The sequence below is a fragment of the Alligator mississippiensis genome, chromosome 2 (genome assembly GCF_030867095.1).
Source record: "Alligator mississippiensis isolate rAllMis1 chromosome 2, rAllMis1, whole genome shotgun sequence".
NCBI lineage: Eukaryota > Metazoa > Chordata > Crocodylia > Alligatoridae > Alligator > Alligator mississippiensis.
In genome coordinates this window covers 115,172,303-115,181,276 of record NC_081825.1, presented here as the reverse complement: position 1 = coordinate 115,181,276, position 8,974 = coordinate 115,172,303, and the positions used below count along the sequence as shown (strand labels likewise).

The window sequence follows — 8,974 nt, the reverse complement described above, 5'->3', positions numbered from 1 at the left end:
TGTAGCAACATTTTGAATTGAGTGAGAATGTATTTGTCAAAGCTGGAAAGAATGAGCTATCCTGAGGTTTCCAGTGGGCATGATGTGCAGTTAGGATGACAGAAAGCAGAGCAATTAACGTTGGAAGGTCATTCATCTGGTGTCTGACATCATGGCTAACCAAGAAGAAAATGGAGAGATCTTGGAAAGAAGACCTTAGAGTTCTTACTCTGAATTAACCAGCCATGAAAAATGCCCTTGAGAGAAAAAAGTGGATACAAATTGTGACAGTTGGCAAAGGTCTGTAGAGCCAGGGAGGAGGAGTAATACTTAAGATGTGAGATGATGAGGACCTGAACTAAGGATTTGGTTGTCTGGACTTTATGGTGCTGATTCCTTTTACGTTTTGGTCTGCTGAAAATGTGAGTTGTCCCATTGTTTCCTGTATTGTCCAAATGAGAGGTGGTACTATCACTTAACTTGGAGGTCTTCAAGGGAAGGCTAGATAGGCACCTGGCTGGGGACGTCTGACCTTGGTCCTCTTTCCTGCCTGGGGCAGGGGGTCAGACATGATGATCCCTTGTGGTCCCTTCTGACTCTGCAATCTATGAATCTATAAAATTCATATGTATATAGTGATTACAAGAAAACCATTATTTTCAGAAGACCTTGCTGATTTCTGTGAGACCTGGATTGGCCTTCTTTCTCTGTCCTCTGGTAATTTTCCATAAGTTGTACCACAGACTGCAAGTTACTGTCTCCAAAAGATATGTGGTCTCACACTTAGAGAGATATTTATTACAAATGCTTGGTTAGCAGGCTAGAAAAATGTCATCACATAGGTTTACTTTAATCAGCAAGTTTACTGTTTTCCTACCATATACCTCAAATGCTGATCTTTATGATATGCCTTTCTTTGCTCAGGTTTTAAAGATGGGACCTAAGCAGAACCGAACCACTTGATTTTCCAATCTAAGAGTGCAAGATTTCAAGAAAAAGATGCTTTTTAACTGCCAAAGGAGCATGTCTCCTATAAAGAGCATTGAAGGAGTCTGCAGATAGAAACCAACATTTACAATCCTTTTATTTGCAGAGGCTTCCGCTTGTTACAGAAATTACTGAAAGTTATTCATGTGAACCTCATAGGCATTTTTCGACAATGATTTTAAAATAGGTAATCATACGTTCAATCTTTGTTAGCACAAGATACATTAAAAAAGCACACAAGCTGGGTATGCAGTTTTGATTAATGTTTTCAGGGTTTGTTTGGGTTTTTTTTTTACACCTACAGGTATGTTGAATGGATGTTTCACACAGAAATACTAATTCCTCTTATATTCTACAAGGACACCGGAGATCTGTTTTGAAACACTGAGTGGTATTTTTCTTTCACTCTCCCTGTTTCATATTCAAAGGACTTCTAATTAAGCTCTGGCAGACTCATTTCAAATGCTTCAGCACAGAGAAGGATGCATGCGCTACAGAAACACTTTGAGCAAAACTTGCATGTGCAGAAGGCTTCTGACGTTGTGCAGTTGGTGCAGTTAGTTTGGTTATGATGGGCAGGACAGGGATGAAGTCAGGATTTGCTGAGTTCACAGAGTGGTCCACATATTCCACAGTGCTAAGCTCTCTCTGGGCTCTCCCAGCACTTACCAACATAATAGAGCAGCCTGATGGAATAGAGAGGACAAAACCTATGAATGTACCAGTATTTTGATGCTGTTCCCTCCCAGGGAAAGGTATGGCAGCGGCTTCGTTACTGCTTCACACTGTGGGGTAAGTAGTCTTTCCTACCCAGCTTGATGTAATTTGGTAGGAAGAACAAAACTTTTCCCTGTTGAAAGCACTAGAGATGTTCACATCGTGGTTTGTTCTTGTCATGCACACAGTAGAAAAACAAAAAACAAATTGACCTCATTGGCACCTCCATTTAGATAATAGCTTGTCTAAGACAAGGCACCTAGGCCTAGGAGGTTAATCCAAATTGATAAGGTTGGACAGAAGCAGGGATCAAACTCAGTTTTTCCCTGTCCCAGGAGAATATACTCATCACTGGCCTACAGAAGCATTCTTCCTCTTGCTTGTTTTCCTTCTGGCCTCCATTCTTGAACTCTTAGCTGCCAACTGGCCATCTTCAACAGAGGGATGGAGGGCACTCCTCTCCAACTTGTTCTACAGCCTCATAGTTAAGCATATAGGGGAAGAAGAAACATGTGTTTAAATCCCATTAGGATGAGGAGGTCCTGAAACACAAGGTGACTGTGGGTGGGGAGTGAGGGGCAATGGCATGGGCAGGGCACTGACATATCAGGGCTGCTCAGCACCACAAAGTGGGGGCAACCACAGCTGGACCCACGTCCTGGTGACCAAAGGATGCTGCGAGAGTACCAAAATAAACCACCAAAATGTAAAGGTATTTAGAATTTATTTTATTATAGTTATTGAGGCACTGGTAGGCTTCCAAATTGCTTTAAAACTATAAATATATCAATAAAATAACTGATACTTATATATATATATATATATATATATATATATATATATATATATATATATATATATATATATATATAGCAGTGTTTCATTTTAATCGTGGGAAAACATGGATTTGGGTTTTTTTTAATCAGAGAATTTGCAATTTTTAAACAGAAAAGACTAGGATCCCTGGTGCTTACCCAGCTCCCATATGGATTGAAGTGGAGTTTAGATAGGAGCTAGGAGTTTAGGAGTTCAAAGTGGATCACTTCTGAGCATGGGAAGAAGCCTAAATTTAGATGCCTACAGATTTTTTTCAGGCCAAAATGGAGGCACCAAAATAATTAATTATGTTAGCTGTCTAAGTGGTTTTGCAGCCAGTGGAGCCAACTGGATCTGGGTCACTTTTTGTGGCTTGTGTATTTATATTCTGTCAAAGTCCCACTTAGGCACCTTGTTGCCCAGTTTGGATCTGGCATTCAAGAATATGCAATTACCATTCCTCTACTTTATCACGTTTCAAAAACTGCTTATAGTAGTTCAGCATGTATCTGATTTGCAAGGTTTTATGGGTTTATTGTAACCAACAGGAAGATCACAATCCTTTAAACGGCATTTTACTGTAGTTAATTCACAATTACTTAATGCAAATAATTAGATATTTTTCTCTTTTTTTTTTTTTGGTTTCAGGTGATTGAACTCTAATTCAAATGAGCTCTTCACTTAGTTCCTCAGTTTATCTCCACATCAGATAAGTGCTTCCTCCCCACCCATTAGTTGGTCATTGATTTTTAACTTCTTTCTAAAAGTAAAATATCTTAGTTATTAATCATAGAACAGGACATATTGATTCTTCTCTCTTTAGAGGTCAAAGGCGGTTCACAGGATACCTTAAAATATTTCCACTTTTTTGTTTCCACTGAATGCAAGGAAAATGTGGCACTGACTTCATTAAAGAAAAAGAATAAAATAAAAGCAGAGGCAATTTTCATAAATTGGATTTCACAGCACAGAAATAAAGATGTCAAATATGTCCAGCTTGTACTTGTACAGCGCTCCTACACAGAAACCACAAGGTTTCAGTGATAAGTCACTGAAACCACAGCATTCAGCTCTTTATCCAGGAGTACCATTACCCAACGGGTGCCATCACTTCATTGCAGTGTCTGATCACACAATAGTTTTTCCAAGGTTCGTTTAAAATGCTGATCTGTGAAAAAAATGAAACTTATTATGCAAAGCAAAGGTGCTGTATATACACACACACAGACACACACTCACATGTACGTTGACTTTTAAAGAGAGAAAATATTTTCCATGGATGCAACCCAGATTTTGCCTTTTTAAATTCATGTAATTTTGGAGGTCCTTTAACCATGTTTAAAATGTTCCCTAAACTGCCACAACCAATGAAATACAGGGTAAATTTACAGTAGCATAACTAGGGCAAGGCGACTGCGGCAGCAGCCTTGGGCACTGACCTGGGGGGCAGAGGAAGATGGGGACCAGAAAAAGATCACATGTCACCAGACCTGAACAATCACGCTGATGGCAAAGTAACAGCTGGCAGTCACTGCTGCCCCAGTGCATCTCCCCTGCCCTGGGTGCCCGGATGCTTTGTTACCCTTCTGATTATTTATATGTAAATGCTGCCTTAACTCTAGTTATACCGATAAAGATGTTGCTATAATGGAAATAGCATAACTATACAAATATACAGAAACATTACAGGGTAGAATTAGCTTATTAGGTCTTTAGTGGTATAATGATATAGGGGGGAAAAAGAACAGTCCGAACTGACATCATGATACTATAAGACTTTTATGAAGCTGACATGAGAACAAGACCTTTTTCTTATACCTTCTTTCTTAATGAGTAGTTTTAGCAAAATGTTCAGGATCCACTTCTACTCTCTCACGCACCAGTTAAATTTTAACAATGTGAATAAAATTATTTTTTTATTTGTACCTGTGGGAAAGGAGAATTGGCTCCTGAAATTTTAACAGAATCTACAGCCACTGGAAGTATTGCCATGTTTGGCAAATTCCATTAGAAACTTTTTAAAATAAACATGAACTGAAGTGTTTATAATTTAAAGACTGCCTAATTCTGCTAATGCCTGAGAACCAGCATGAAACCCATTAGAAATAAAAGTGATATTCACTCAGTCCCTTTCACTGAGACATGCAAAATATAAACCAACTCCATAATGAACAGTGAGAAAGGATCATAGAAATCATAGACATGTTAAACTTTAAATATATATTTACCTGTAAAGAATCCATAGTACATTGGTAATAAAGTGATTTCCAAAATATATGTAACATAACATTTTCCCTTTAACCCTATTTTTGGTGAAGGATTCACAAATATGAAGGCTTTAATACAATGCTTACCAGCCTGCTATGCAAGGCATCATATAGAAAATATATGCCAGACCGTAAAGTATTTTTTACATACACTGTTACTGATCCAAAACCCAGTGGAGTTAATGGAAAGATCCCAGGGAATTCACTGGACTACAGATCAAGTCCAAAGAAAGGTGGCATGTCAGGTTTGGTCTTAAAGTTTTTTAGCTTGGATTAGTTTCAAGATTTCAGAAGAAGTGAGAAGAATATCTTGCATTCAAAAGCTTGTCTAAATTTATCCCAAATACATAGTTGTTCCAACAAAAATATCACCCAAGAAATCCTTGCCTTTTTGGATTTTAGCATTTTTACCTAGGAATAACTTTTCTGAAAATATAGTTTCCATTGTTTCTTATCAGTCCATTTTGTTCTGCTTCCTCCATTCACAGTATATTACATACCCTCTCAATTTAAGATGAACATTTTAAAAGCATACTTTGCTTTACTTGAAAATCAACCTTTTAAAGGCATACTTTGTCTTCTCTACTTAATAACTAGGGATCCAGGTTTTCTGTTTGCTGTGGAAAAAAGTGGATTTTCTCCTTTAAAAGGAAAAAAAATCTCAGATTTTCTCCTTTAAAGGAGAAAAACCCAGAGTTCCAGCCTGCAAGGGGCTGCTTGGGGCTGGGGGGAGCCGGACGCAGGGGACAGGGGGCACCGCATGCATGTGCGGGTGAAAAACCAAGCACCTCCTGCAGCTCCCTCCAGGTATGTCTGTGGGTTGGAGGAGGGCACAGGTGACACGTTGGTGGACAGGGGAACACAGGCAACATGGTGGTGGGACTTAAGTGACACTTCGGAGGGACAAGGGAACACAGGCAATAGGGTGGGGGGGCACAGATGACATGACGGGGGCATGTGCCCCCTCAGATTTTGGCATCCACAGCAGGGCATAGGGTGCGGGGCTGTAGCCTGGTAGGACCAACTTGCAGAAGGGAGCGTGCTGCCATAACTGTCAAGGTGAGGTACCCCCTGCCTGCTTGACAGCATCGGGGCACAACTCCACCCTGCCACCACACCTCACCATGGTGGCACGGCACTCCCTCCCATGCTGGGTCCCACCTACTGGGCTGCAGAGGCAGCTCCTGCCCAGAGCTGGTTTCACCAGGTTGCAGCCCTGCACCCCATACCCCAATGTGGTCACAGAAATCTGGGAGAGTATGTGCCCCCCTCCATCTTCCCCATGTGTTGCCAGTGCCCACACACCCCGTTTCCACACACCCTTCCTCACAGATTGGGAGCTGGGGGGGGGGTAGTGGGTCAGGAGTGTGGGGCACCTGCAGGGCTGGAGGGGCTGTGGCCTGGCAGTGAGGGGCAATGGCATGAGCAGGGGCACAGCTCCAACATGTTAGGCCTGCCCAGCACCACAAAGCAGCAAGGGGTACAGCCACGGCTAGACCCGTAATCTGGTGAGTGAAAAGGGCAGGGAGAGCTCTGATTTTTTATGATCAAAGAACAAAATCAAATGTCAAAGCGTATAGGTATTTAGAATTTATTTTATTATAATGATTGAGGCACTGGTAGGCTTCCAAATTGCTTTAAAACTGTAAATATATCAAGAAAGCACTGTGTTCAACTGATACCTATATGTATAGTGGCGTTTCATTTTACTCATGAAAAAAATGTGGATTTGGGGGGGTTAAATAAGAGAATTTGGGGGGTTTTTTTAAACAGAGAAAACCAGGATCCCTGTAAATAACACATCAAGGGTTATGTCCCAATAATATCACCGCATTATTCTTTGCAATGACTGGAGTTGTCGGTATTTGCTAGTTGTTAAACCATGATGAGAAATCGACTATGAAAAGGTTGCCTACAATCACAAAGGACTGGATTCAGTGATCCTTCGTGCGTTCCTATGTGTAGAGAAAAAAGTGGGGACATGTGTCATTTGGGAATTTTGAGGATATTCCAGGACTAAGAAGGCTATTCCAAAACTGAAGCAAAATGGAACAGTAAGAAGAGAAGATATGGAGAAATGCAGAGGAGCTGTAGGAGGAGAGAAAAGAAAGGTTGTGAGAACTTCAAGGTGTTCGTTACAGCTAATTTATGTACTAGTTCTCAATCCTGCAAATGCACATACGCGTGTTACTGCTAACTACAGTGGGATTACTTTTACCTGTGTGTATTGGACCCAAAGCCTGTAAGAGGCTCTGGTCTCTTAAAGGGTAAAGGATACTTTATATGTAAATTGTTATTATGACTAATTACCATATCCCCAGTAGGTCCACAGTTCTCAATGTCACATTAAATAAAATAACAAGGTTGTGACCCCAAAAAGTTCAGTTCAGAATGATGTAGCCTGTGTAAAAGATCAAAATATGTTTCTGCCTGAAAAGGAAGGTCACTTTTACATCTGCCATGTTGCTATTATTTTTCCATTGCCTATTTTTTCCATGGCAGCTTAGCTTAAGCCTAACTGTCAAGCAGAACCACAGAGTACAATGCAAATGTAAATGATTCTCACCACTGCAAGTGTAAGATTATTATTTTCAAATATGGTAATAGTTATAACTGTATGAAATGTCTGACTCAAAGTGCAAGAGCATCTATAGTATCAGCCTTTGTACAAGTTCAAGCTGGGTTTATGAAGCAGCAGTAGACTGTTAGAACTTTTCCAAAGTCTATTGAAACCAATGGGATTGTCAATGACTTTTTGAAAAGCTTCTAGTTGTCTATGTTGCAAGGAGATTTGATTGTGAAAGTTGTGAGGGTACAAATTCTGAACCTTTTTAAACTTCAAGACCTGCAAGTTAGTTCTCCTCCAGTTGGCTGTATCCCCATATTCAAAAATACCTTGCCTCAAATCCAGGGACCAAAAGTATTTCAGTATTAAGTTGAGTGCACTGTAGATTTTTTTTGAAGTTGCCTTTTGTGGATTTTTTTCCTCATATGAGCCTGGTTTGTTGGGCTCAGTATCACTGTAGAAGTATTATTGTATTTCTCCTCAAAATTCAACTAAAATGGCATAGCCTATTCTGTGTAATTATTAGGATCAGCTCAAGATATTTGCAGCATCTTCAAAAGGAGAGAGGAGGGGAGAGCAAGACTGTTACAGAGGGAATTTCATTTGTTTTACTGATATTTTAATTTATTTTGTTTTGGGATGCAGGTATGTATGTATGTATATATATACACATACATATATGTGCACATTTTATTCTTTTTCCTAATTCTTCTGTTAATGGAAAGTGTCTGATTTAATATTCTGCTTGACATAATTTTCTTACAGTCTTATAAGGGGAATTTTCTGTGATATAAGTAGTATGGTTTCAGTCTGATGCATATAGTATTATTTCAGGACAGAGGCAAACATTCTCCTTTATAGTTGTTCTATTTACTTGGGTAATTCCTTCAGTCACTGCTTGGGAACTGGTTTATTGTTCAGCAGTAGTCAGTTTTCAATGGATGAGGCTACAACATAATTGCGGAGCAGCCAGAAATACTGATGGTGCAAAACAAGAAGATACAGCATACTATCAAGGGACCTTAGCCAGACCTAAAAAAAAGAAAGGTAGAGAGAAGGGAACAAAGAGACAAGAACAGGCCCCACTTAGCTTCTTTAGCATTGCCAAACCCTTGGATAGTCAATTCTATCTGCAGATCTTGAAACTGACTGTTTAGAAGTTGGACTAGATTTACCAGTACAGTCTGGGTTCTTTGTACTGAGCCGGTGATGCAAATCATCTATAAATCTAGCTTTAACTGACTAGCTCAATTGTATCAACAGAATGGTGCATACTAGAGGGATGATCCCAATCAATTACGCCCATTGTTTTAATTTATTAGGCAGAGAAATGCAACTAAGCACAGATTAGAGAGTGGGAAGACAGAGTGCAAGTTCACACACAATGTTTCCAGTGACTGCAGAGAAGTCTCTTGTCTGATCCTGAAATTGCTGAAAATACTGAAATGGTGAGTGTGAATAAGGTCAGTAAAGATGAAGAGAAGGAACTTATACTCACTGGGTGTGTCTACACAAGAGACTTAACTGCTCAGTAGCATAGTTCACTGAGAAGCAAGCAGGAGCGTCTACACGTGCACATGCTTACTATGCAGTAAATGTCCCTAATCACAAGTAAATTTGCTACGTGCAAATGAATGTAGCA

At 39.9% G+C, this 8,974-nt stretch overlaps 1 long non-coding RNA gene across 6 annotated transcripts in view; it reads right to left on the bottom strand.

Moving 5' to 3' along the window:
- Window positions 1-1,045: 1,045 nt before the first annotated feature.
- LOC132248584 (uncharacterized) overlaps window positions 1,046-8,974 on the bottom strand; it is a 127,750-nt gene continuing 119,821 nt past the window's right edge. For all 6 annotated transcript variants that reach the window (XR_009459833.1, XR_009459835.1, XR_009459836.1 and 3 more), the window contains one exon: window positions 1,046-3,667. This is a non-coding gene — a long non-coding RNA (uncharacterized LOC132248584). The remainder of the gene's footprint in view (window positions 3,668-8,974) is intronic.